This window comes from Rhinoderma darwinii, chromosome 3, assembly GCF_050947455.1.
Source record: "Rhinoderma darwinii isolate aRhiDar2 chromosome 3, aRhiDar2.hap1, whole genome shotgun sequence".
Taxonomy (NCBI): Eukaryota; Metazoa; Chordata; class Amphibia; order Anura; family Rhinodermatidae; genus Rhinoderma; species Rhinoderma darwinii.
In genome coordinates, this window is record NC_134689.1 from 143,669,611 (window position 1) to 143,696,865 (window position 27,255).

Below are 27,255 nucleotides of genomic sequence, written 5' to 3' on the forward strand. Positions count from 1 at the left end.
AAAAAAAAAAAAAATAATAAAATTATTAATATTAATGAGTGTATTACAGGCCAACAGGTTCCAATAATAAATTGTACACGTGGGGCCAATTGAAAAAATCAATAAAGAGAGAAAGAAAGGTGTAACGTGCATTAACCCATTGCATAAAGAATACAATAAATAAAAATAAAGAGGGAAGGGGGGAAGGGAGGAGGGATATCACCAAATACAAACAAGCCCTAAAAGAAGGGAAATAATTATCAATACATCATCAAATTACAATAGAATGGGTGACATTATATACAAGAGATATTTTCTCTCATTCAGCATTGTCAGTCAAAGTCCAGTTCTGGATTAGGGATTCACATTCTCTAAGGCTGTCAGACGAAATAAGTACCTAAATAACACAGTAAAAGACACATGTTAAAAATAAATTAAAAGCAAAAAACAAAAAGTGATAGGACAGTGGGAGGTAAATTTATAGAAAAGATGCAAAATTCAGTTGTTCATTAAGGCCATTAGGCACCAAAGAGCCCAACTTCACAATCCACATACATTCTCTTTGGGCCAGAACCTTCTTCAAATCACCCCCTCTGATGCCACAATGTATACGATCAATGCCCCGAATCATAAGGGATTTTGGGCTACTGTCATGACATTCTTTGAAATGTCTAGGTAACATTTTTAATTGTCTTGGGTCACTGATTTTTTTAGCTCCGATGATATCCCTGACATGCTCCCTCGTACGTATCCTCAGCTGTCGGGATGTTAAACCCACATAGATTTTTGGGCAGCCGCATAAAGCATAATACACAACGTGTGTAGTACTACAAGAGATATAATCTCTAATTGTAAACGTTTTACTACCATCTGTTGTCTTAAAGTCCTTGGTTCGACTAATATTTGGGCAAGCGGTGCAGTCACCACATGGATAAAATCCAATTACGGGTTCCCGTGCACCAAAGGGATGGACAGTTTTAGATACATAATGACTTTTGGTCAAGAGGTCCTTAAGATTTTTACTCCTCCTAGCTGTCATCATAGGTTTGAGGGGTAGACTTTTAGCTAGGGCAGGTTCTGACCTTAAAATGGGCCAATATTGTGCCAAGATGGATCTCATATTGTCCCATTGATTATTGTAGGTCGTAATGAAACGAGTTTGATTGTCGACAGTAGGGTTACTTTTCTTTTGAAGGAGCTCAAGACGCGGAGTTTTCCTAGCCCTATTGTAGCCAGATTTGATGAGGCGTGTACTATATCCTCTATCTGAAAAACGGGACTTCAGGTCGTCTGACTGTCGCTCAAAGAGTCTATCGGTGGAGCAGATCCGCTTCATCCTGAGGAACTGCCCAACCGGGATGGCTCTGACAGTGGACCGAGTATGAAAGGAGGATGCGTGCAAAAGGGAATTCACTGATGTGGACTTCCGAAAGACATCTGTCTGAAGGAATCCGTCACAATCAGTAAAAATCTGTATATCCAAAAAGTCTATTTGCTGTTTATGTGACTTATAGGTCAACTTAATATTGACTGAGTTCAAATTCAATTGCCGCATAAATTCCATCAGTTCATACTCGGAACCCTGCCATATGAAAAAAATATCATCAATGTACCTAAGCCAACACTGCACATGTTCAGCGGCCCCAGCGCCATCCCCAAGAAAAACCTGCCTCTCCCAAAGACCGAGAAACAGGTTTGCATAGGATGGCGCGCAGGCCGCGCCCATGGCAGTGCCCCTGGTCTGTAAATAAAAGTGATCTTTAAACACAAAAAAGTTGTGAGTCAAAATATACTGAAGCAATTCCAGTATAAGATCACACATTTCGCCATCCCGGTTGCTGGTCCCCAGGTAGAAGCGGACCGCCTCCAAACCATCACTGTGTCGTATACATGTGTACAGAGACTCAACGTCTGCCGTAACAAGAAACATGTCAGGCTCAATTTGAATACCGTCTAACCTGCCCAGGACTTCCGTCGTGTCTTTGATGTATGAGGGCAAATCAGCAACTAAAGGTTTAAGATAGTAGTCTATAAATTTGCATATTGGGTCACAAAGACCACCCATACCTGACACGATCGGACGTCCTGGGGGGTCCACAAGACTCTTGTGAACCTTAGGCAAAAAATAAAGCGTTGGAATCTTAGGTTCATTAATCAGGAGTCCCTCATAGATTTTCTTAGGGATAAGTCCCTTATCTAGGGCCTTACCGAGAATATTGGTTAATTCAACAGAAAAAGAAGATAACGGACTATGAGTCAATTTGGAATAGGTGTGTTTATCTCGTAATTGTCTCAGGGCTTCCCTTTCATATTTCGCCATTGGCCAGACCACGATGTTCCCCCCCTTGTCTGCAGGTTTGATGACTACATCATCCAGACTACGCAATTCCCCCAAAGCTTTCCTCTGGGGACCAGTTAGGTTATCTGTTCCTCTTGTAATGGACAATAGCTTGAATTGATCCATAACTAATCTGGTAAAGATTTCAACCTCAGGACATAAAGACAAGGGGGGAAACCTCGTGGACCTGGGCAACACAGACGTCGGAAAGGCACCCATTACCTCAGATGTCTGTTCACGTAGGAGATCCTCGAGGGCCTGGAGGGCCTCCCTTTCCATTTCGCTAGTGACTACCATCGTGTCACAGCTCCTACTATGGAGTTTCTTTAAAATCAGTTTACGCGAAAAAAGGTGTAGGTCCTTCAGGGCTGTGAAGAAATCAAAGTGATTGGTGGGTGAAAAAGTCAACCCTTTACTGAGAACATCACACTGGGCATCAGAGAGGGCATACGAAGACAGGTTAATTACCTCCAAATTGTTTGATGGTTTCTTGTCCTGCTGGGTATTTCGCATGTTCTTGTGCTTAGCATGTCTGTCATAGCGCCTCCTTGAGCCCAAAAAGCCCTGACTATTCCCACTGGTGTCACTGTGGTTCGTGTCTCTAACTCTATGTGTTTCCTCGCCTGATGCACGTGATGAGACCGATGATGATCTGGAATAGGGGAGAGACCTAGATCTGGGACGGCCACGTCTCATGTGCCATTTATATACCTTATTCGATTGGTAGTCAGATAAGTCTCTCTGAAATTTCCCCGATTTCGTTGTGCATATATCTTTCTCCCATTTGGAATAATCCTTATCCAGGTCATCCTGTATTTTAGTCAGAACATCATTGGGAAAATCTTTTTTCATTGTAGACTGAATCTCGTCTATCTCTTTTTCCAACTCAATTAGTGTATTTGAATTGGACTGGACCAAAAGATCCATAAAGCCCATTGAGCATGTGTTAGCTAAAGTTTCCCATTTGTTTTTAAAGGTGTCACTTTCCATATCAAAAGAGGGGAATACTTGTACTCTCAACCCTCTAGGGATAAGGCCCTTCGAAATGTACTTAGTAAGGAAGGCCCTGTTCCACCAAATCCTAATTCTTTTATTAAGGAGGGACTTCAATTTAGCAGTGAGCTCCCTACTATCACTACCACAAAAGGTAACTGTAACCCCAGATAAAGACATGTTTTCAAAAGAGGAAAAACATGATTTACATGTCTACATTTTACTTTATAAGGCTTCGTTCACATCTGCGTCGGAGTTCCGTTCATGGGTTCTGTCAGACCTTTCCGTCAGGGGAACCCATGAATGGAAACCATAGCTTTCCGTTTGCATTAGCATTGATTTCCCCTGACAGAAAGGTGTGACGGAACCCATGAACGGAACCCCGATGCAGATGTGAACGAAGTCTATGGTGTTTCAAACATAATCCAGGTTTTTACTAACCATAGATTCCCATTTAACCAGATCACCGTTCTCCCTGCTCCTTGTTACACTGGTATCCTGTGGAGACTGGTAGTGTCACCTTATAGATTGATCATGTACCACCAGCACTTCTGATCCTGGCACCCAAGAGGGGAAGATAGGTGTTGATTTTTTGGAGGGGGTATGGTGGACTTATTGTCTCCCGACATTGGAACAGTTGATCATATTTTGGAGGCAGTACGGTGGACTTGTCTCTATGCAGAAGTTCTTTTTAAATTAACAGATTGTATAAAAATAGAAAAACATGACTGCATTATCCTAGAAACACTGCCACTCTTGTGTATGGTAGCCTGTGTATGATACTGCAAATCAGTCCCCATTCACTTGAATGGGGCAGTGCTGCAATAATAAACACTGCCCATGGACAAAAGTGGCACTGTTTTTTGAAGAATGCGCCATATTTTTTTAATCTTATACTGTACAATCCTTAACAGGAAAATGGAACATTTATTGCTCATGTACTTCTTTTAAAAATTATATAAAATTTAATTAGTATGTCAGATTTTACTGATCATAATTAAACAGTTTTAATTAATTTTATTTTTATACAGTAAGGAAAGGCAACAGAGAAAAGACAATGTTTGACTTAAGGCCCCATTACATCGTTGATTGGCGCTCGTTTGCTCCTATCACACGGATCCATGGATGGGGACGAACAGTGGTTACTCCGATCGCTCGTCCCCATACGTTTTTATCATGTTGGCAGCGCATCTCGCTCTTTACACAGGGAGATGTGCTGCCAACAACGATAATATTTTCGTTTTTTAAAACAATACGACCAGCAGATGGTTGAGCATTTGCTCGTATATCTGCTGATCGCTGCCCTGTTTACACAGGGCAATTATCGGCAACGAGCGTTATATGAACTCTTGTCTGCACTATAACCGCCCAGTGTAAAACCCCCTTTAGTAGAGCAGCTAACCTAATAAACATGGATTACCATGTCATTTGTACACCAGACACTCTCTTGGGTGTATAGTGGGTGTCTTGGGAATTGTTGCTCTGCATTAAACTTCCATTAGGATCTAGTTAATGAAATAATCCTTGATGGGTCTTCCTCAACATCTTTACCTAACTGTCACCATATTAGCATATTCATGGTATCTCAGTAGCCAGTAGACAGTCTACTACGGTCTGTCTGCTTTTGCAGATACAGTGAAACTGTACTGGGATTCTGGGGATGACGGCACCAGCCCGGCAGGTAATGACTGAATACAGTAGCTATGGTCACCGCTTCTTCTACAAGTGTAGTCTAAGCTGATTAAGGTATTAATGCAATGCTATTCTTATTCCGTCTACACTACTGACCTTTAAAGAAGATATTCCGGATCACACACAAAATACACCATTTACAGACAGGATTAGGTTTCGGTCACATCTGCACTAGGGTCCCGTTCCGACGTTCCGTCAGACCTTTCCGTCAGAACGGGACCCTGACTGACACAAACGGAAACCAATGGTTTCCATTTCCATCACCTTTGAGTTCAATGGTGACGGATCCGGTGCCAATGGTTTTCGTTTGTCTCAGTTGTGCAAGGGCTCCGTCGTTTTGACAGAATCAATAGTGTAGTCGACTATACTATGCTCAAAACCCATGCTCAAAAATTGCTCCAGAAATTTGGTGCAAAAAAGCTGGCATAAACTAAGCCAACCAAGAGGTGGTATAAAAAAGATAAAAGTGTCTAACATGTCTAGCTAGATGCGCTAAATTTATCATACAGCATTCACAAAAATTAGCACATCTTCGGACTCTCTATCTAAGTTTACACTGTCTAAAACTTACACGGTATTAGTAAATCTGAATAAGGAAGTATACCTGCCAAGATAATAGGGATAAATAGACTCGTTTTTCCACAAGACTTCCAACAGCCCCAAATTTTCTTGTGGATACTGTAAGATCCTATTAAAGGAGACTTGTCAGCACTCCTCACATGTCTGTTTTAATAAATAACAATGCTGGTTCATCTTTACTTGGAACTGTGCATTGTGCAGTTCCTCAGTTATTCCTCCCGGCAATGTATAAATAAATTAACAACTTAGTGTTATCATTCTTCTTTTCAATACTATACAGTGTATAGGGACACAATATATATATATACACTACCGTTCAAAAGTTTGGGGTCACCCAGACAATTTTGTGTTTTCCATGAAAACTCACACTTCTATTTATCAAATGAGTTGCAAAATGACTAGAAAATATAGTCAAGACATTGACAAGGTTAGAAATAATGATTTTTATTTTAAATAATAATTTTCTCCTTCAAACTTTGCTTTCGTCAAAGAATGCTCCATTTGCAGCAATTACAGCATTGCAGACCTTTGGCATTCTAGCTGTTAATTTGCTGAGGTAATCGGGAGAAATTTCCCCCCATGCTTCCAGAAGCCCCTCCCACAAGTTGGATTGGCTTGATGGGCACTTCTTGCGTACCATACGGTCAAACTGCTCCCACAACAGCTCTATGGGGTTGAGATCAGGTGACTGCGCTGGCCACTCCATTACAGATAGAATACCAGCTGCCTGCTTCTTCCCTAAATAGTTCTTGCATAATTTGGAGGTGTGCTTTGGGTCATTGTCCTGTTGTAGGATGAAATTGGCTCTAATCAAGCGCTGTCCACAGGGTATGGCATGGTGTTGCAAAATGGAGTGATAGCCTTCCTTATTCAAAATCCCTTTTACCTTGTACAAATCTCCCACTTTACCAGCACCAAAGCAACCCGATCACATTACCTCCACCATGCTTGACAGATGGCGTCAGGCACTCTTCCAGCATCTTTTCAGTTGTTCTGCGTCTCACAAATGTTCTTCTGTGTGATCCAAACACCTCAAACTTCGATTCGTCTGTCCATAACACTTTTTTCCAATCTTCCTCTGTCCAATGTCTGTGTGCTTTTGCCCATATTAATCTTTTCCTTTTATTAGCCAGTCTCAGATATGGCTTTTTCTTTGCCACTCTGCCCTGAAGGCCAGCATCCCGGAGTCGCCTCTTCACTGTAGACGTTGACACTGGCGTTTTGCGGGTTCTACTTAATGAAGCTGCCAGTTGAGGTCCTGTGAGGCGTCTATTTCTCAAACTAGAGACTCTAATGTACTTGTCTTGTTGCTCAGTTGTGCAGCGGGGCCTCCCACTTCTCTTTCTACTCTGGTTAGAGCCTGTTTGTGCTGTCCTCTGAAGGGAGTAGTACACACCGTTGTAGGAAATCTTCAGTTTCTTGGCAATTTCTCACATGGAATAGCCTTCATTTCTAAGAACAAGAATAGACTGTCGAGTTTCACATGAAAGCTCTCTTTTTCTAGCCATTTTGAGAGTTTAATCGAACCCACAAATGTAATGCTCCAGATTCTCAACTAGCTCAAAGGAAGGTCAGTTTTATAGCTCCTCTAAACAGCAAAACTGTTTACAGCGGTGCTAACATAATTGCACAAGGGTTTTCAAGTGTTTTCTAATCATCCATTAGCCTTCTAACACAGTTGGCAAACACAATGTACCATTACAACACTGGAGTGATGGTTGCTGGAAATGGGCCTCCATACACCTATGTAGATATTGCATTAAAAACCAGACGTTTGCAGCTAGAATAGTAATTTAGCACATTAACAATGTATAGAGTGTATTTCCGATTAATTCAATGTTATCTTCATTGAAAAAAACTGTGCTTTTCTTGCAAAAATAAGGACATTTCTAAGTGACCCTAAACTTTTGAACGGTAGTGTATATATATATATATATATATATATATATATATATATATGTAGAAACACACACACACACACATATATATATATATATATATATATATAAATATATATATATATACTTACAGATGTAGCACTATTTATCGTGACAACGCATTAAATACACAGAGATACAGAACTTTAATTCGATAGTCTATATATCTACAGTTGTAGCACAGTCTAACAGACTAATGTTACCCTGCATGGTATTAGTAAGGTACACTGCTAAACTACAAGAATCTCTAGCAGCTGTGAATATCTGTGTTAGTCAGTTGAGATATTAGCATTATCATACATTCATATGCTCAGAATATATGGAATATAATATAAGAGGTTTGTCGATAATCTACACTTCCTTAGGGACTAATAACTTACTTAACAAAGCAGGGTTCATGACTAAGTCGGAAGAGGAGCTTCAGACCACATTTCCCATAGAGGAATTGAAATCACCCTTAGGGTATGTGCACACACTTAGCTAAAAACATCTGAAAATACGGAGCTGTTTTCAAGGGAAAACAGCTCCTGAATGTCAGACGTTTTTTAATCAACTTGTGTTTTTTCGCAGCGTTTTTTTACAGCCAAAAACGGCTCAAGAAGTGATATGCACTTCTTTTTCGCCGGCGTTTTTTAACGTGGCCATTCTTCAAAACGGTCACGGAAAAAAAGCCCCGTCTGAACATTTTTCTGCCGTTTTTGGGCATTTATGGCCCAAAAAACAGCCGAGAATAAGCCGTGTGAACATACCCTTATACTGGTCGATTAAATGCTCAAACTAGATAAATCATGCGGGACAGAATAGGAAGATACAGTTAAGATGGTATCTGACTTCTGCCAGATTATCTTGTATGATCTCTAGCTATCAGCCCTCCTGTTGGAGAGGATGTGGACAAACAGGTACCTCACTACATATGTGGTGGTCTTGTCACTATGTTGTTCCACTGCGGACTCAAGTATTCTATCTAATCTCACAAATCACAGGTATTAATTTTCAATCTAAAGCTGCTTTAGCGGTACTTTGTTTGGGTCTAGGTGATATCCTGTATAAAGAAAGGTGGATTTGTACACATATTCTGACAGTAGCTCGTAACGTGATTGCCCGCAACTCGAAGCTACCAATCATCTCCAATATCATGGAAGTAATAGCACTAGTCAACCAATATATGCAGCGTGAGATTATATATGAATGTAATTTGCAATCCAGAACAAAAGTGTACATGCAATGGAGACCATGGCTTGAAAGCTCATATGTGATAAATTTACTTTCATCTGTAATATAAAAAGACATGTTATGTAAAGTACCTCAATTTCTAATAAATTTCTAATAGATGTAAGAGTCATAAAAAAGGGTCAATGAAATGGACTTTAGTAAAAGTCCATGTTTGAATTTGAAATGGTTGTAGGACTGCTATCCCCCACTCACCTTTTTTTTTTGCTTTATTTGTTTTTTAATGTATGTATGTGGTCTTCAAAATAAAAAAAGAATAAGGAAAAAAATGAATATATGGAATTGATTGTAGAACAAAGGTGGGAGCAAGTCACTCGGCCGTCCAGTAAAACATAGGTTCCCATTTACTAAACCTATGTTACATTGTATAGTAATATGAAGATTCATTCAAAAAAGAACTTGAAACCCTTAGGCCTCATGCACACGACCGTAGCCATGTGCACGGCCGTGATTTTCGGGTCGGCCCGGCAGCGGATTGTCAGCCATGAGCCGCCTGCAAATCGCGGGCCATGCACATGGGCCATTATTTTCAGCGTATCCGACCTGTGGGAACCTGGCCTAAGGCCCTGTCCACATCGCATTGTTGGTGATGTATGTTCAGCATGCATGCCGAAAAAGCTCCTTTTGTCCTCTGTCTGGTATTGGTCAATAAACCATAAAAAAAAAAAGGGTAAGGAATAGCATAGAAGACTACTGAATACAATGCTATCCAGTAAAAATATGAATACACTGCACTGCGCGGTATACGTTCTTTTACAATGGGACCCTATGGGTAATGGATGCCACTGCATGCCATGGGTTGGAGGCATCTGTATAAGGCTGGATTCACACGATCGTTGCGAATCTCGGATGTGAAAAACTGCAGTTTTCTCATGTCCGAGGTGCATCCGTGCCCTGCGCTGCGGGATACGTTATCACGCAACCCCCATAGACTAGAGTCTATGGAGGGATGCATGAAGCGTGAAAAAATAGGACATGTCCTATTACTCACGGACCCTTCACGCGGTCCGTTGAAACAACGGCTGTGTGAACAGCCCCATGGAATTACATAGGTCCATGTGACGGCCTTTGTTTTAACGGCCGTGACACGGGCGTATAACACGTTCATGTGAATAAGGCCAAACAGAAATACGTTGGAAGCTTTCCGAGTGTTTGTTAAACAAAGACCATAAACATGATGTAAAGAAGGTCTACAAGCGTTGTTTTCTTATGTTCATTCTGTGAGATCTAGCGCTAAAATAAAAAAACATATAACACAACAGAAGCTGATCCTTTCAGAATTCATGTGCAAAGTAAATAGATGAGAAATACCCTTCGGGGTATGAATAAATCCACCTAAAGCAAGCAACAAAAAAGATGTGTTTCAAAATTAAAAGCTCAATGACTAACTGGAAGTGACTATATCCTTATGTCACTGTTATTGTCATTTTAATCCTAGAAACGAGGAAAAACAACATTCTTTACACTTCACTACCACTCCCTTTTAAAGAGAACCTGTCAGCCCGTTTATGCTGCCCTGGTTAGGAGCAACATATTAAAGCTAAGGGTATGTGCACACACACTAATTACGTCCGTAATTGACGGACGTATTTCGGCCGCAAGTACCGGACCGAACACAGTGCAGGGAGCCGGGCTCCTAGCATCATACTTATGTACGATGCTAGGAGTCCCTGCCTCTCCGTGGAACTACTGTCCCGTACTGAAAACATGATTACAGTACGGGACAGTTGTCCTGCAGCGAGGCAGGGACTCCTAGCATCGTACATAAGTATGATGCTAGGAGCCCGGCTCCCTGCACTGTGTTCGGTCCGGTACTTGCGGCCGAAATACGTTCGTCAATTACGGACGTAATTAGTGTGTGTGCACATACCCTAAAGGTTTCCTGGGCAGTGCGGTTCCTTGTATTGTTATAAAAAATTTTGGAGTCAAATAGTATTACGGGTGCGAGAGAATTATTAATCTGCCACTACCAAATGGTACCTTGGTATTTGGCAAGAATATGCTGCGTCTCTGATTGAGATAGTGTTTATTACAGGGTGATATTAGCAATATAATCATGCTTCAACACATGTAAAATGTCTAATAAAGATGCAAAAGTATTTCCATTGTCAAAATACCTGTAAGTCTACAATAAAATATAACAAAAAGAAAATTTAGATAATCGATAAAAACATTTGTTTCAGCTTATAATTATGTCATGTCTATGGCCATGCTAACAGAACGGACTGGTCATGAAGTCAAATAGTAACACACTTTCTGTTGTCCTATTTTAATCTCTGTTGTCTATGTATGTGTCTATTCATTTATGCAGTTACGTCTTTGTACTGATCTCAAATATAAATAATAGAAAACATTTCTCTTACTTCCCGTTGATAATCCTTGTTTAAGAAAATAAAAAGCGGTTTCCTATAGCAAGCCACCCAGGGAGAGCTGGAAAGTCGCATAACTAGTTTAAATGTTTACCAAACATAGTCCATGAGATACTGACCGCGTCTCAAATGACTAAGGAAACACAAAGTACCTAAAAGAGTTTGAGCAACATTGGGTGATAGCATCACACGAGAGGAAGGACCACCAGGGAGGATATTAATTGCATCCCAAGAGGCATTGTCTGTGCCCTGAAGTGGTATTCCAGGAGAACCGCATTTCGTGAAGACCCAAGGGCATCTTTAATGGACATACATGAGCACAGGAAACCATTTCAGTCAAATAATTTAATGTATTTTTACGCTTTTTTTTTCTTCTTACTACCGAATTGCCATGTGCTGATGTTTGCACCCATGATGCCTACCAGCAATGCCACATTTTTTCTAGTATATATGTGTATATAGATTTTTCTAGTAGTAATGCATTAGAAAACTGTGCGTGTGCTATCCCAGTATATACGCTTACACTGTAAGATTAGCATTTCCGATTTGTTTACTATTTTACCCATCTAAATTTTCTGCATTGAACCAATTTATGATTAAGGCTTCATGCACACTTTCATATTACGGATTTTGGTCTTACTATGGCGCAGTGTAGCTCCATGTTGTATTGTAGCTCCATGTGCTTCCTATTTTATGAGAAAATATAGTGGCATGCTCCAGTACTTACCATATTATGGAGGTATTCCCCCTTAATGCATATGTAGTGACTTCATGTGCCTCATAGAGGTGCCATGAACACGACTTTACTGCCTGTGACGCCCATCTTTTACACATTAGGGTATTCATCTACAGTTCTACAGAAAAGGGCTGATTGTATTCATCATTTCTAATTCTTCCTGTGGCCAGATAGGCCCATATTAGAGCATTTACACTAAACATAATAGATTCTTAAACATGCTACTTTGTATATCTGTTGGTTGGAATTGGTTACTCATTCCTCTATCTACTCCATTTTGGGACAAGCCACTATTCTTTTTGACTTATGTACCTGTACTAACTTGCTGCATGATCTCTCCCTCTTTTGTGTATGAATAGCACTGTGATAAGACAGGAAATTCCAGTTGAAATGGGAGGAAACAGATTGGAAGAATCATTGATCCTAAAGGAAAAAGAAGAAAAAGAACATTGTTTACTCTAACATGAAAGAGGGGAGATACACCAAAAATTATTCTAGGACAATACTGCACCAAAATGTGATTTTCTTTTTAACCCAATTGAGATTAAAGCCCAACACTATAGATCAAAATTTCTGCTGGCTATCAAAATTTTGCAGAAATGAGTTATCATGAGTATTCCCTTTTTATCTGCTGGAGTGCAATTGCTCAATTTAAACAGCAGTGAAAATGTCCAAACACCAAATACGTTGTATAATGAAAAAATGGTTGGCTCTTACCACCAGTCACTATCTTCTCGGCATCCTACTATACCAGAGTGTATTTTCGATTCAATAGTTTTTATTGTATTTCAAACAAAAGCAGAAGTGCGTAGATACAAATATAACAGATATACAGTTATGCATACTCTGCTCCAACAATTAACTGCATGAACAAGGTGTGAAACATAAGAAAATAAATAAAATAAAAGGATAACATCATAAAATCATAACGTCATAGAGCTAGCAGTGTATGTAAATGCACTGTCAGTTCTAGAACAGGATTATGCATACGGTCTCATTATACCTAGTCTCGTTGGCAAAAAGGACTGACCTTCCAGTAGGTCCAGATATTGGGAAATTTGGGAAAGGAGAAGTTGCCATATTGTAACGTCCGCAGTCGCAGACCGCAGACTACTATCATCCTGCAGACGTCTTCATCCCCAGAGATGCCAGCACACGCGGCCGTCCTGTCCTGCAGTGCCCACTAGGGTGCGCGCTCAAGCTCATTCCCGGCCTCAATGATCCAGAACAGCTGATTGCTCCCATGATCACCCTGGACTATAAGAAGAGCCCTGCCCATTCCTTCATTGCCTGAGCGTTGTTGTATTTACCCGTTAGTCTTTGAAAATGGTCCCTTAGTGTTTTCCAGTTCCCAGTGTTCCCATTCCTGCTACCTGTATCCTGTATCCCTTGCACCTGTGACATAGAGAGTTAGAGTCGTGTTGTGTTGTATATTTCCCCGTGCCTGGTGTCTGCCTGCTGCCAAGGTCCCATCCGAGCCTGCCATCGCTACTGTCTGTATTGCCACAGGTACCCTTATTCGAACTATTGACTTTGCCTTGGTATACTGTTTGGCCAGCTGCTATCCCGCTATGGCGGTACGGCCCAGTGGGTCCACACACCCATCGTGACACATATGCTATTATTTTTTCATAAGCATAAGAGGTATTCATTAACAATAACAATTCTTCCAAGGCAGGTCTAGTAGCACTCTTCCAATGTCTAGTCAGGACTAGCTTAGTCTTCACCAAAATTTTGCAAGTCAAACTTCTAAATCTAGGAGGAACAGCGTCCATATGTAAAAAAAAGCAAAGCCAAATGAGGGGATTGAGGAACCCTAAAATGAAACAGAGACTCTAGCAGAGTAAACACATGCTTCCAGTACTCATGTATAACAGGACAATCCCACAGCGTATGCAGCAAAGTTCCTTTGTGACCACAACCCCTCCAACAATCTGCTGAGGCATTTGGAAATATCTGATGTAATCTGTCTGGAGTATAACACCAGTGTAGGTTAGTTTTAAAAGCCGCCTCCACATGAGAGCTACATTGTAAAGTAGTATGGATTAGTTTGTAGGCTTTCAGCCATTGGCCTTCCTCAAAAGTCGTCCGCAAATTCTTTTCTTAAGACTTAATATTGTGAGTTTTGTAAAAGTCAGTGTTGGGTTTTAATCCCGTTCCGCCCCTGGACGTACTATTAGGTCATGGTAGCTGTATCGTTCGCGCTCCATGACCTAATAGTACGGCACGGGAGGATCGGCCATTTCGGCCGCCTTCCCGACACATGCAGGAGCTGTGACAACTGCTGTCTCATACAGCAGTTGCCGCAGCTCCTACAGCGGGGACCGATCGCTGTGTCCCCGCTGATTAACCCCTTAAAAGCCGCGTTCAATAGCGGTCACGGCTTTTTAGCGGTTAAGATACCATCGTCTGCCTGCTATGCGATAGCAGCCGGCGATGGTGGCTATGGCAACCGGACGCCTAGCAATGGCGTCTGGCTATGCCATCTATGGAAGCCCAGCGAGTCCTGACAAAGTCAGGACCCACTATGCTTGCTGTCAGTGAGTAGCTGACAGTTCTAATACACTGCACTACGCATGTAGTGCAGTGTATTAAAATAGCGATCAGAGCCTCCTGCCCTCAAGTTCCCTAGTGGGACAAAGTAAAAAAAGTCAAAAAAAAACTTTAAAAAGTTGTGTAAAAATAAGAAAATAAAAGTTTTAAAAGTAATAAAATTAAAAATCCCCCTTTTTCCCTTATCAGTCCTTTATTATTAATAAAAATAGATAAATAAACAAATAAACTATACATAATTGGTATCGCCGCGTCCGTAACGGCCTGAACTACAAACTACAAAATTATTTCGTTATTTATCCCGCACGGTGAACGCCGTAAAAGAAAATAATAATAAACCGTGCCACAATCACAATTGTTTGGCCACTTCACCTCCCAAAAAATGGAATAAAAAGAGATCAAAAAGTCGCATGTACCTAAATATGGTGCTGATCGAAACTACAGTTCGTTACGCAAAAAATAAGTCCTCGCACGGCTTTCTTGATGGAAAAATAAAAAAGTTATGGCTCTTAGAATAAGGTAACACAAAAAGTAAATGATTTTTTACAAAAAAGTATTTTATTGTGCAAACGCCATAAGACATAAAAAAAAACTATAAACATAGGGTATCACCGTAATAGTATTGCCCCACAGAATAAAGTGAATATGTCATTTATAGCGCACGGTGAACGCTGTAAAAAAATAGAATAAAAAAACAATAGTAGAATTGCTGTTTTTTAGTCACCACGCCACTTAAAAATAGAATAAAAACTGATCAAAAAGTTGCATGCACTGCATGAAAACTACAATGAATTCTTCAAGGGGTCTAGTTTCCAAAACCGTGTCACTTTTTGGGGGTTTCCACTGTTTTGGCACCACAAGACCTCTTCAAACCGGACATGGTGCCTAATAAAAAGGAGGCCACAAAATCCTCTAGGTGCTCCTTTGCTTCGGAGGCCGGGGCTTCAGTCCATTACCGCACTAGGGCACCATGTGGGATATTTCTCAAAACTGCAGAATCCGGGCAATAAGTATTGAGTTGCATTTCTCTGGTAAAACCTTCTGTTTTACAGAAAAAAATGGAAAAAAAAGGATTTTCTGAAAAAAATAAATAAATGTAAATTTCACCTCTACTTTGCTCTAAATTCCTGTGAAACACCTAAAGGGTTAATAACCTTTCTAAATGCTGTTGTGAATACTTTGAGGGGTCTAGTTTCTAAAATGGGGTGTTTGATGGGGATGTCTGATATATAGGCTCCTCAAAGCAACTTCAGAACTTAACTGGAACCTAAAAATAAATAAATTAGGCAATACTTCGCTTCTTACATTATACTGATGATGAGCATTGCCCACCCCGAGATGACCCCAGTTTTGACCGTTTGCATAAACGGAGACCCGTATTAGGCCATTTCAGCGCCCGGTTTGCCCAAGCATTCACTCCTGAGAAGTGTATTTCTATTGATGAGTCCCTGGTACATTTTAAAGGGAGGCTTCAATTCCGTACCTGCCGAGTAAGAGGGCAAGGTATGGCGTGAAGATGTATGAGCTGTGTGAGAGTGCATCAGGGTATACCTACAAATGTAGGATATATGAAGGGAAGGACACCAGTATTCACCCCCCAGAATGCCCCCCCCCCCCCCTTACTGGGAGTTAATGCAAAAATTGTGTGGGATTTGGTGCTGCTAGACTAGGGTTACCACCTCTACCTGGATAATTTTTATACCAGCGTCCCACTCTTCAATTGCCTCGCTTCCCGAAGTACTGCGCCACGCGGCACTGCTAGAAGAAATCTGAGAGGCCTCCCTAAGACTCTGCTTGGGCAAACACTCAGAAGGGGTGAGAGCAGGGCACATTCTAGCAGCAACATATTGTGTGTCAAGTACAAGGACAAGAGAGATGTCCTTGTATTGACAACAATACATTGCCACACCGGTACCCATAAACCTGTACGAGGTACCAGTACAGAGACCCCCAAACCAGACTGCATCCTGGACTACAATAGGTACATGGGAGGGGTGGACTTGTCAGATCAAGTTCTGAAGCCCTACAGCGCCATGCGGTGTGGTATAAGAAGCTGGCCGTGCACATCATACAGATGGCATTGTACAATGTGTACGTGCTACATCGATGTGCAGGCCAGATGGGAACTTTTCTGGAATTTCAAGAGGTGGTTATCAAGAACCTAATCTTTAGGGACCAAGAAGGGGGGGCACCCAGTACTTCTGGAAGCGAGGCCACACACATCGTACCAGGGAAACACTTTCCACGAGAAGTTCCCCAAACGGACAAGAAGGGAAAAAGTCAAAAGAGGTGCAAATTGTGCTATAAAGAGGGGGATAAGGAAGGACACACTATATCAATGTGACACGTGTCCCGAAAAACCAGGGCTCTGTATGATAGAGTGTTTTCTAATTTATCATACATCCCTTAGATTTTTTATCTACCCTGACGCACTCCGCACAGCTTATCCTCCTCATCTTTCCCCTATGGGCCCTGCTGCGTGCCCAGGCAGCTGATAACAGCGACTTGTAGGGTATTGCCGTACCCAGGAGAACCCACATTACAGTTTATGAGGTGTATATCTCCGGTGGCGCATGCTGGGCACAATATATTGGACACTGAAATGGCATATATATATAGAAAATTGCAAATCTCACTCTGCACCATCTGCTGCGCATTATCTTTTACACAATACCTGTGGGATCAATATGCTCACTACACCTCTAGATAAATGCCTTAAGGGGTGTAGATTTTAAAATGGGGTCACTTCTTGGGGGTTTCAACTGTAGTGGTACCTCAGGGGCTTCTGCATTCACGACTTAGCACCAGAAAATCTCCAGTAGGCCAAATGGTGGTCCTTCCTTTCTAAGCCTTGCCGTGTGCCCAGGCAGCAGATAACAGCCCCATTTAGGGTAGTACCGTATCCAGGAGAAGCCACATTAAAATTTATAGGGTGTATATCTCCAGTGGTGCATGCTGGGCACAATATATTGGACACTGAATTGGCATACATACATAGAAAATTGCAAATCTCAGACTGCACTATCTGCTGCGCATTACCTTTTAGACAATACCTGTGGGATCAAAATGCTCACTACACCTCTAGATGAATGCCTTAAGGGGTGTAGTTTCCAAAATGGGGTCACTTCTGGGGAGTTTCCATTGCTTTGATACTTCTAGGGCTCTGCAAATGCGACATGGCACCTGAAAACCAATCCAGCAAAATCTGGACTCCAAAGAACACATAGCGCTCCTTTCCTTCTGAGCCCTCCCATGGGCCCAAACGGCAGTTTATCACCACAAATGGGGTATTGACGCACTCAGCACAAATTGGGCAACAAAATGTGGCATTTTATTTCTTGTTAAAATAAGACATTTTGAGCCAAAACTACATATTATTGGAAAAAATTACTTTTACTTTTTTTTAAATTTACAGCCCAATTCAAATACGTTCTGTGAAAAAACTGTGGAGTCTAAATTGTCACAACACCTATAAATGAATTCCTTGAGGGGTGTAGTTTCCAAAATGGGGTCACTTCTGGTGGGTTTCCATTGCTTTGATACCTCTGGGGCTCTGCAAATGCGACATGGCAGCCGAAAACCAATCCAACAAAATCTGGACACCAAAGAACACATAGCGCTCCTTTCCTTCTGAGACCTCCCATGGGCCCAAAAGGCAGTTTATCACCACAAATGGGGTACTGCCGCACTCAGGACAAATTGGGCAACAAAATGGGGTATTTTATTTCTTGTGAAAATAAGAAATTTTGATAAAAAATGACATCTTATTGGAAAAAATTTCATTTTTTAAATTTCACAGCCCAATTCAAATACGTGCTGTGAAAAAACTGTGCGGTCAAAATGGTAGCAACAACCATACATGAATTCCTTGAGGGGTGTAGTTTCCAAAATAGGGTCACTTTTGGGGTATTCCTACTGTTTTGGCACCTCAACACCTCTTCAAACCTGGCATGCTGCCTAAAATATATTCTAATAAAAAAAGAGGCCTCAAAATGCACTAGGTGCTTCTTTGCTTCTGGGGCCTGTGTTTCAGCCCACGAGCACATTAGAGCCACATGTGGGACATTTCTAAAAACTGCAGAATCTGGACAATACATATTTAGTAGTGTATTTCTGCTAAAACCTTCTGTGTTACAGAAAAAAAAATTGAATAAAATTGAAATTTTAGCAAGAAAAATTTAATTTGCAAATTCCACCTCCACTTTGCTTTAATTCCTGTAAAATGCCTAAAGGGTTAAAAAAAACTTTCTAAATGCTATTTTGAATACTTTTAGGGGTCTAGTTTTTAAAATGGGGTGTTTTATGGGGGTTTCTATTACATAGGTCCCTCAAAGCCACTTCAGAACTGAACAGGTACCTTAAAAAAAGGCTTTTGAAATTTTCTTAAAAATATGAGAAATTGCTGTTTATGTTCTAAGCCGTGTAACGTCCAAGAAAAATAAAATAATGTTCAAAAAATGATGCCAATCTAAAGAAGACATATGGGAAATGTTAACTAGTACCTATTTTTCGTGGTATAACCATCTGTTTTACAAGCAGATGCATTTGAATTAAGAAAAATGCTATTTTTTCAACATTTTCTTTACATTTTGAAGTTTTTCACAACTAAACACTGAATATATCGAACAAATTTTACCACTAACATAAAGCCCAATGTGTCACGAGAAAACAGTCTCAGAATCGCTTGGATAAGTTTAAGCATTCCGCAGTTATTACCACATAAAGTGAAATATGTCAGATTTCAAAAATAGGCTCTGAGCCTTAAGGCCAAAACAAGGCTGTGTCCTTAAGGGGTTAAAGTACTATGGATACCTTTCAGGTTCTTTGTTGAGTTATCAAGCCAAACAAATGTTTCAAATTGCAGATAGGTTGTAATTTTTCTATGTCAGAGATAAAGTGTCTAATCTGTAAGTATTTCACAGTAAGAAGTATTTAGATATTAAAGATTCGAAGGTGCTGAACTGGTCTTGATGATACATATGAGACAGATGGGTAATACCTCTGGTCTGGAATGACCAATTTTAAAATGTCAATAGGGGTGAATGATTTAGGGAAAGGAAGTCGGTCAGTCGATTCCATTCATAGGTAAGACCAGCAGACTAGAGCAGCAGTTGTGAGTAGGGAGATACGAGAAGGAAGGGAGACATTCCAAAATCCAAGAAAAAGGAGGGCTTTTTTTTTATTAGAGGTCAAAATGTAAGAAGATTCAATTTGAACCCAATGTTTAGAGAGGTTAGCTATCCACCCTGGACTGAAAAGTGCCACCAAGGTAGCTACGTAATATCCGTATATGTTAGGGATCCCCAATCCTCCCAATCTGTTATCTCTGGTTAAGATATGAGAAGCAACTCCTAGTTTACGATAGGACCATATAAATCCCATGCGTTGGAAAAAGGATTTCGGAATAGCTATCGGGACTGTTCTGAATAGATATAAGAGCTTTGGTAGCAATAACATTTTGAATGTGGCAATTCTACCTACCAATGATACCTCAAATTTATGTAACCTAGTTGTTTGGAGTTCGTAATTAGCTCGGTACAAAGATTTATGCAGAGGCGTCAGAGTGATACCCAGATATTGAATACCTCCTTCCTGCCAGTCAAATGGATATCTGGTTTTGAGAAGATGAAGTGTCGAGGTGGAAAGGTGGAAAGGTTCAACGGTAGTATTTGGGACTTTTGGGTATTGAGTTTGAATAAGGGGATCTGACCAAAGTCTTGAATACATTCCAGAGCAGATTCTAGAGAATCCTCTGGGGAAGATAGCGAGAGTATAATGTCATCCGCATACAATGATATAGTATGGGTTCTATTGCCTATGCGTATCCTGTGGATATTATCATGTTTTCTTAAGAGTTGTGCTAATTGTTCCATGGATAATATAAACACTAGAGAGGAGAGTGGACAGCCCTGCCGAGTGCCGTTAGTGATTCGAAAACTATCAGATAACATACCATTAGTATAAACCTTAGCCGAAGGGACTGAATATAATGTCTTAATAGCTTTAAGTATATCTCCATTGGAACCCATTTCCTCTAGGGTGGAAAAAGTGTACACCCAATGAATACGGTCGAACGCCTTTTCAGCGTCAATAGCTAACATAACCAAGAGAGTGTTTAACTTTTCGACATGATGTAGTAGGCACAGGACTCTACGTGTATTGTCCGAGGCTTGTCTACCCTTCACAAATCCTACCTGGTCTTCACCTATCAATGAGGGCAATAGGGGAGCAAGTCGCGTAGATAAAATTTTTGCATATAACTTAATGTCCGTATTGAGGAAGGAAATAGGGCGAAAGTTCTGAGGAGCATCCATTGGTTTACCTGGTTTTGGAATAGTTACAATTAAAGCAGGCTGGTTTTCTGCTGGCATGGACCCAGATGTTATAGCTTTCTGATAAAAGCTGCACACATATGGCGTTAAGATTTCTTGTAGGGACTTATAATACATATTGGAGAGTCCATCAGGACTGGGGGATTTGCCATTAGGTAGTTGCTGAATTGCAGCAGAGATCTCCTTATCTAGTACAGGGGAGTTTAGGCTAGACAATTGGCTTTCTGAAAGTCTAGGTAAGTCCAAATTTCAAAGGAAATTTTGGATATCCACGCCAGACGGATGAGGAGAAAAAGGGTCACTTTCAAAGTAATATAAGGAAGAATAAAAGTCTTTAAATTGGTTGGCTATGCCTTTAGGATGCATCTGTTTCACTTTAGTGTGGGGGTCCAACAGAAACGGGATCTTAGATTTCTGGTATTGGGATGTCAGCTGGGCCGCCAGCAATTTACCAGCTTTATTATTCTGCGAGTAGTATCTAGCCTTGGGTTTTTTTAGGTTCTTTTCATAATCAGATAATAAGCTACACCAAAAGCGTTGGCGAAGAGTGAAGAGTTGTTCCGCATGTTGCAGGGTTTGTGCGGTTTTGTTTTCGGATTCTAAGTTTTGGATTTCTGACGTAAGGGAAGAAATTGTGGCTACCCTTTGTTTCTTCACTATATGGCCTAAGCGGATAAGTGTACCGCTGATGAAAGCTTTATGAACATTCCATAGGGTAAAATCATTGATGTCTGAAGTGTCGCTCTTCTGAAAATATTCGCGGAGATCTTTTGCTATAGTTTGTTTATGTTCTGAATGGGATAATAAAAATGGGTTACACCTCCACAAATGGGTCTGGTTAACATTATTATGTTCCTCAAGAATCAAGGTTATGGCGGCATGGTCGGTCCATTTAATGGTCTGAATAGATGTACTTTTGGAGGTGAGGAATAATTTATTATCCACAAAAAACATGTCACTGCGGGAATAGCTATTATGGGTTTGAGAGAAGAAGGAATAGTCCTTCTCTGCACTATGCTGAACATGCCATATATCATATGTCATGCTTCCAGAATAAATTCCCCAGCTGAGTTTGTAACTGGCGGGCGGGATTTGTAGTATATAGGGTGGCATCCATTATGGAGTTGAAGTCTCCACAAATTACTATTCTGCCTTGCCTAAGTTTGTGAACAAGCCTAATCACTTTGAGAAGGAAACGAAGTTGGCGTCTATTGGGAACGTAGAGATTTATCAATGTATATGTCATATTATTAATCATGCATATCAAGATAATAAAACGACCATTCGGATCTTTTTGAGACTGAATTAATTGAAATGCGACTGAATTCTTTATACCCACCAGAACACCTCTAGACATAGTCATAAAGTGAGATTGATATATGTAAGGAAATAAGTTATGATTAAGTCGAGCGGCATCTTTTGGTAAAAGGTGCGTCTCTTGGGCACATTGAATATCACATGTCAAGGACTTCCATCCACATATGCGCACGTTTGTGCAGGCTGTTAAGGCCATTGACATTCAAGAAAGCTATTGTGAGAACCATTGTATCAGATGGAGGTGTGCTGATGGCTGCAAAACATCAAGATAAACATTACATATCTGTGTCATAAAATTACCAAAAACAAAGTGGATTAAGGAAAGACATTCCTGTGCCGGGGCTGGGAATGCGGAGGCGGTTCAGAGGTGAGCGATCTGGCCTGGGAACAGGCATCTCCGCCAATCATGTTCTCCGTCAGCACGTTGAGGAGGATAAAAGTCAGTGAGCCAGGTAGGTCTCACCATCGGCTTGCGGCGCCTTGGCATCTTCGTAGATTTAGCTCTCAAAGGAGAGTAGACTGCCGCAGATCGGTGCAGTTTGTGAGGCATACGTCGCTTAATTAGCTAGGGTGGTGCAGAAGCTCAGCACTCAAGCGGCCATCAGGTTCAGCAGCCAAGCCACGCCACCCCACCAGACAGTCTTTTGACCATGTATTCATTTGAGCCTAAGAAGAGCGGTTTCTGCCCCTATTATTCTCTGTATAATCCCTGGTACATTCCCTTACACTGATGGTCAGAGCAACTGCCCCAAATTCTCACCATGTGTGCCCTAGATTGTCCCTACGTGTTTCATCTCACTGTAAGAGACTCATCAAGGGACGTAGTGGTAGCAATAAGTGCAGGTCAGGATATTGTCTGCTTTGTATAGCCGGACATATTATTCATAGAGCCCGGCACTATCTGTATAAGGTAGCGATTTTCGTCATCCCACCTATGAATTCGACATTAAAGCCTCTCTGTCCCTCTTTGTCAATCTCTTGTTCTGATGGGGAATATAGTATGTAAGGCGGTGTGTATAGTTCAGGAGTCAGCAACCTATGCCACGTGTGCCACAGCTGGCACACAGGACATGTTTTCCTGGCACGCTGAGCCCTAAGCTCCGCAAGTGTGATCCAGCCTAAACCTAGCCCAATGCCGCCCATTGGCTTGATTGATGGCTCTAGCGTGTGCCAACGTCACTGGTTTCTTCAGGTCTAGGGAACGCATAGTGCTTGCGTGAGATTTAACTGAAGAAAACAGTAATGTCTGCATACGGCAAGAGGGGCGGCGTTTGGCCTGGTTTTAAATGTCAGTCTCATGTATGCAGTGTAATTCTTTGACGCCCCTAATACATGTCCCCTCATCTTTTAAAAGCCACATAAGACTTGCAAATGTTTGCTTACACTATCAGCACGACTATTAATACTCTTTATATTTTAGAATACTTTTTTGACACTGCATACCTGTGCTACGGGAGTGCTTCTTACATTTAGGGCTCTCTCTCTGGCCCATTACTTTCTCCAAATGTCCTTCCTATCTCGACTGACTACATATATCATCCATCTCTTACGTTTTAGATTCACAGATAAAGATTACTATAAAACAGGGTATTATAGCAAAATATTATATAAAACTATTATGCCAAAGTATTCTCAAGATTTTAGGGTATTCAATATATCCCATCAATGATTTCATCCTTAACATTTCTTATTCATTTTACACAGGGCCGCCATCAGGAATTTCAGGGCCCCCTACAGCTAAATTTTCTGGGCCCCCCTACCGTGGCACCGCCTGTTAACGGTACTCCGTCCAGCACCATATCATGGTACCCAGGGCCGCCATCAGGGGGGGTATTATGGGTACTGATGTGAGAGGCCCGGCCAAACCTAATTGAAAAGGGGGGCCCGGCAACTGCCGCGACTTGCCTTTGGTAGAAAAAAAAAACAGGCCCCTGCAATGGGGCTTGTTTTTTTCACCAAAAGAATGTCGTGAGCTGCGGGCCCCCCTTTCAATTAGGTTTGGCCGGGCCTCTCACATCAGTACCCATAATACCCCCCCTGATGGCGGCCCTGGGTAGCATGGGGGTCGTCATGGCGGCCGTCAAACACTGCCGCCCGTGCGACCGATCACGCGCACCCGCGAACTGCGCACCGAATTTTGAGGCAGATTTTGACCTGCCCAAACTATCTTGCCGCGTTTTTTGCCCGCGGCGATTGAGGACAGCAGACAAAAAACGCAGGGAAAAATGCATTTTCTGCCTCCCATTGATTTCGATGGCAGGTCAGAGGCGGAACCGCGGCAAGAAAGGACGTGCTGCTTTTTCTTTTTTCCGCGACTGGCTCCCATTGATTTCAGATTAAATCAATGGGAGGCGGTTTTGGAAGTTCTTTGGTGCTGATTCTGACGCAGTGTCCGAGTCAATATCAAGGCCCAAAAACTCTGTGAACTGGGCCTTATTGTTAGGGCTTATTCAGACGAACGTGTAATACATCCGTGCAACGCGCCTGATTTTCACGCGCCTCGCATGGACCTATGTTACTCTATGGGGCCGTGCAGACTGTCAGTGATTTTCACGCGCCTCGCACGGACCTATGTTACTCTATGGGGTTGTGCAGACTGTCAGTGATTTTCACGCAGCGTGTGTCCGTGTGTCCGTGTGTCCGCTGCGTAAAACTCACGACATGTCCGATATTTGTGCATTGTTCACGCATCACGCACCTATTGAGGTCAATGGGTGGGTGAAAATCACGCCCAGCGCTTCCGCAGCCGTATAAACTAGGAATGAAAACAGAAAAGCACCACGAGCTACAAACATACAAACAGAGTGTCATAATGATGGCGGCTGCGCGAAAATCACGCAGCCGCGCATCATACGCTGCTGACACACGGAGCTGTTATGGACCTTTTGCATGCGCAAAACGGCACGCAAAAAGCACACGCTCGTGTAAATCTGGCCTTAGGGTAGGAACACACTAGGCATGAACACTGCGGATTTTATGCAACACATTTTATTGTGGAAAATCCGCAGCGTATTACAGTCGCAGCAGAGTGAAAATCACTGACAGTCTGCACGGCCCCATAGAGTAACATAGGTCCATGCGAGGCGCGTGAAAATCAGGCGCGTTGCACGGATGTATTACACGTTCGTCTGAATAAGCCCTAACAATAAGGCCCAGTTCACAGAGTTTTTGGGCCTTGATATTGACTCGGACACGGCGTCAGAATCAGCACCAAAAAACTTCCAAAACCGCCTCCCATTGATTTAATCTGAAATCAATGGGAGCCAGTCGCGGAAAAAATAAAAAGCAGCACATCCTTTCTTGCCGCGGTTCCGCCTCTGACCTCCCATCGAAATCAATGGGAGGCAGAAAATGCATTTTTCGCTGCGTTTTTTGTCTGCTGTCCTCAATCGCAGCGGGCAAAAAACGCAGCAAAAAACGCGGCAAGATAGTGTGGGCAGGTCAAAATCTGCCTCAAAATTCTTTAAGGAATTTTGAGGCAGATTTTTTCGGCCTGCAAAATACTCTGTGTGAACAGGGCCATACATAAACAGCACTTTGAGACACTTTACTCACCGTGTCAGAAGAGCTGCTCCCACTCCAGTCTTCTTCAGGCGATGTCTTCGGTCCAGATGTCGTCCTTGACCTCCAGGCTCCAGAAAATGGCGGGGATCGTAGAACTCCTGCCGCCGCGCAACAACTAGACTCCTCCCCCTCTCCTTACGCAGCTACGCTCTGGAGAAGGAGGACGAGGCGGAGTCGGACGACGAGGAGGCGGAGTCGGACGAGGAGGCGGAGTCGGGCCAGCAGGTAAGTAAACTGTGCGCCGCTGTCCCTGTGTGGCTGTCCTTCCCAGTAGATCGGACTTGTGTTGCGGGCGCACCGCCTCCCTCTCGGCGGCGCGCCTGGTCGTTCAAGCGGTGTTTCGCGGCGGTGATGAGAGGGGGGCCCGCAGCTCACGGCGGTGTTTGACGAGAGGGGGGCCCGCAGCTCACGACATTGTTTTGGTGAAAAGAACAGGCCCCATTGCAGGGGCCTGTTTTTTTCTACCAAAGGCAAGTCGCGGCAGTTGCCGTGCCCCCCTTTCAATTAAGTTTGGCCGTGCCCCCTACACTAGTACCCCTAATACCCCCCTGATGGCGGCCCTGTGTAGAGCGAATCACGCGCGTCACCCGGAAGTGCTTCCGTGTGCCGTGCACGATTTGCACGCACCCAATGACTTCAATGGGTGTGTGCTGCGCGAAACACGGGCAAGTATATGACATGTCTGAGTTTTACACAGCGCACACACGCTGTGTGAAATTCACTGACAGTCTGAGCGGCCCCATTCACTAACGTAAGTCCGTGCGACGTAATAAATATCACGGACGTATAACCCGTTCGTGTGAATAAGGCCTTATATTGTCATTTGTAGTGAATTTTCGGTGCACAATCCGCACCAAAAATAGGAGGCAAGTAAGTGGCTTATTCAGATGTCCATGTTCGGTCTGTGATATAAGGACCGTGTATCGGCCATATTTCCCGGACCGACCACAGTTCAGGGAGCCGGGTTTCTAGCATCACAGTTATCTATGATCATAGTCCCTCCCTTCCCGTGGGAATACTGTCCCTGGTCCCGTACTGAAAGCATCATTACAGTATGGGACATTATTCCCGCAGAGAGGCAGGGACTCCCAGCAACACTGATAACTATGATGCTAGGAGTCCGGCACCATGAATTGTGGTCAGCCTGTGAGATACAGCCGATACACGCTCCGTATGTCACGGACCGAATGCGGCCGTCTGAATAAGGCCTTAGTCTAGTTACACAGTGCGGTGAAATCCCATTTTTTTGCCACAATTTTTGCAAAAAAACGTGACTTGACCGCACTGTGAGAATATAGCCTAACAGCACTTTTCATGTTTTGTATCTTTTTTTTATGCAATTTTCGTAATTGCGGCACAAATCACGCGGTTTTGCCGCGATTTTTATATAATCGCGGCAAAACTGCGCCATTTTTGCCGCGATTACGAAAATCGCGGCAAAAAAGCGCTAGGAAAATGAAAAAATAGCAAAAAACTTTTTAACCAACTTTATACAATCTACAAATGGGGTCAGGGGGATGGGAATCAGAATGGATAGGGGAACATACTCACCAGCCTGCATGTCCTGTCGGCAGTGTAGAGGAGCTGGGGGGCGGGATCTCCACACGCAGCTTCAGCACATGCTGCATCTTCTCCT

General features: G+C 42.3%; 1 long non-coding RNA gene across 1 annotated transcript; it reads right to left on the minus strand.

The window, feature by feature from the left end:
* LOC142751119 (uncharacterized) lies at window positions 1-27,255 on the minus strand. The gene is made up of 3 exons (XR_012882714.1): window positions 27,171-27,255; window positions 12,166-12,276; window positions 1-376 (listed from the first exon to the last, which is right to left on the minus strand). It is a non-coding gene; the product is annotated as an uncharacterized LOC142751119 (long non-coding RNA).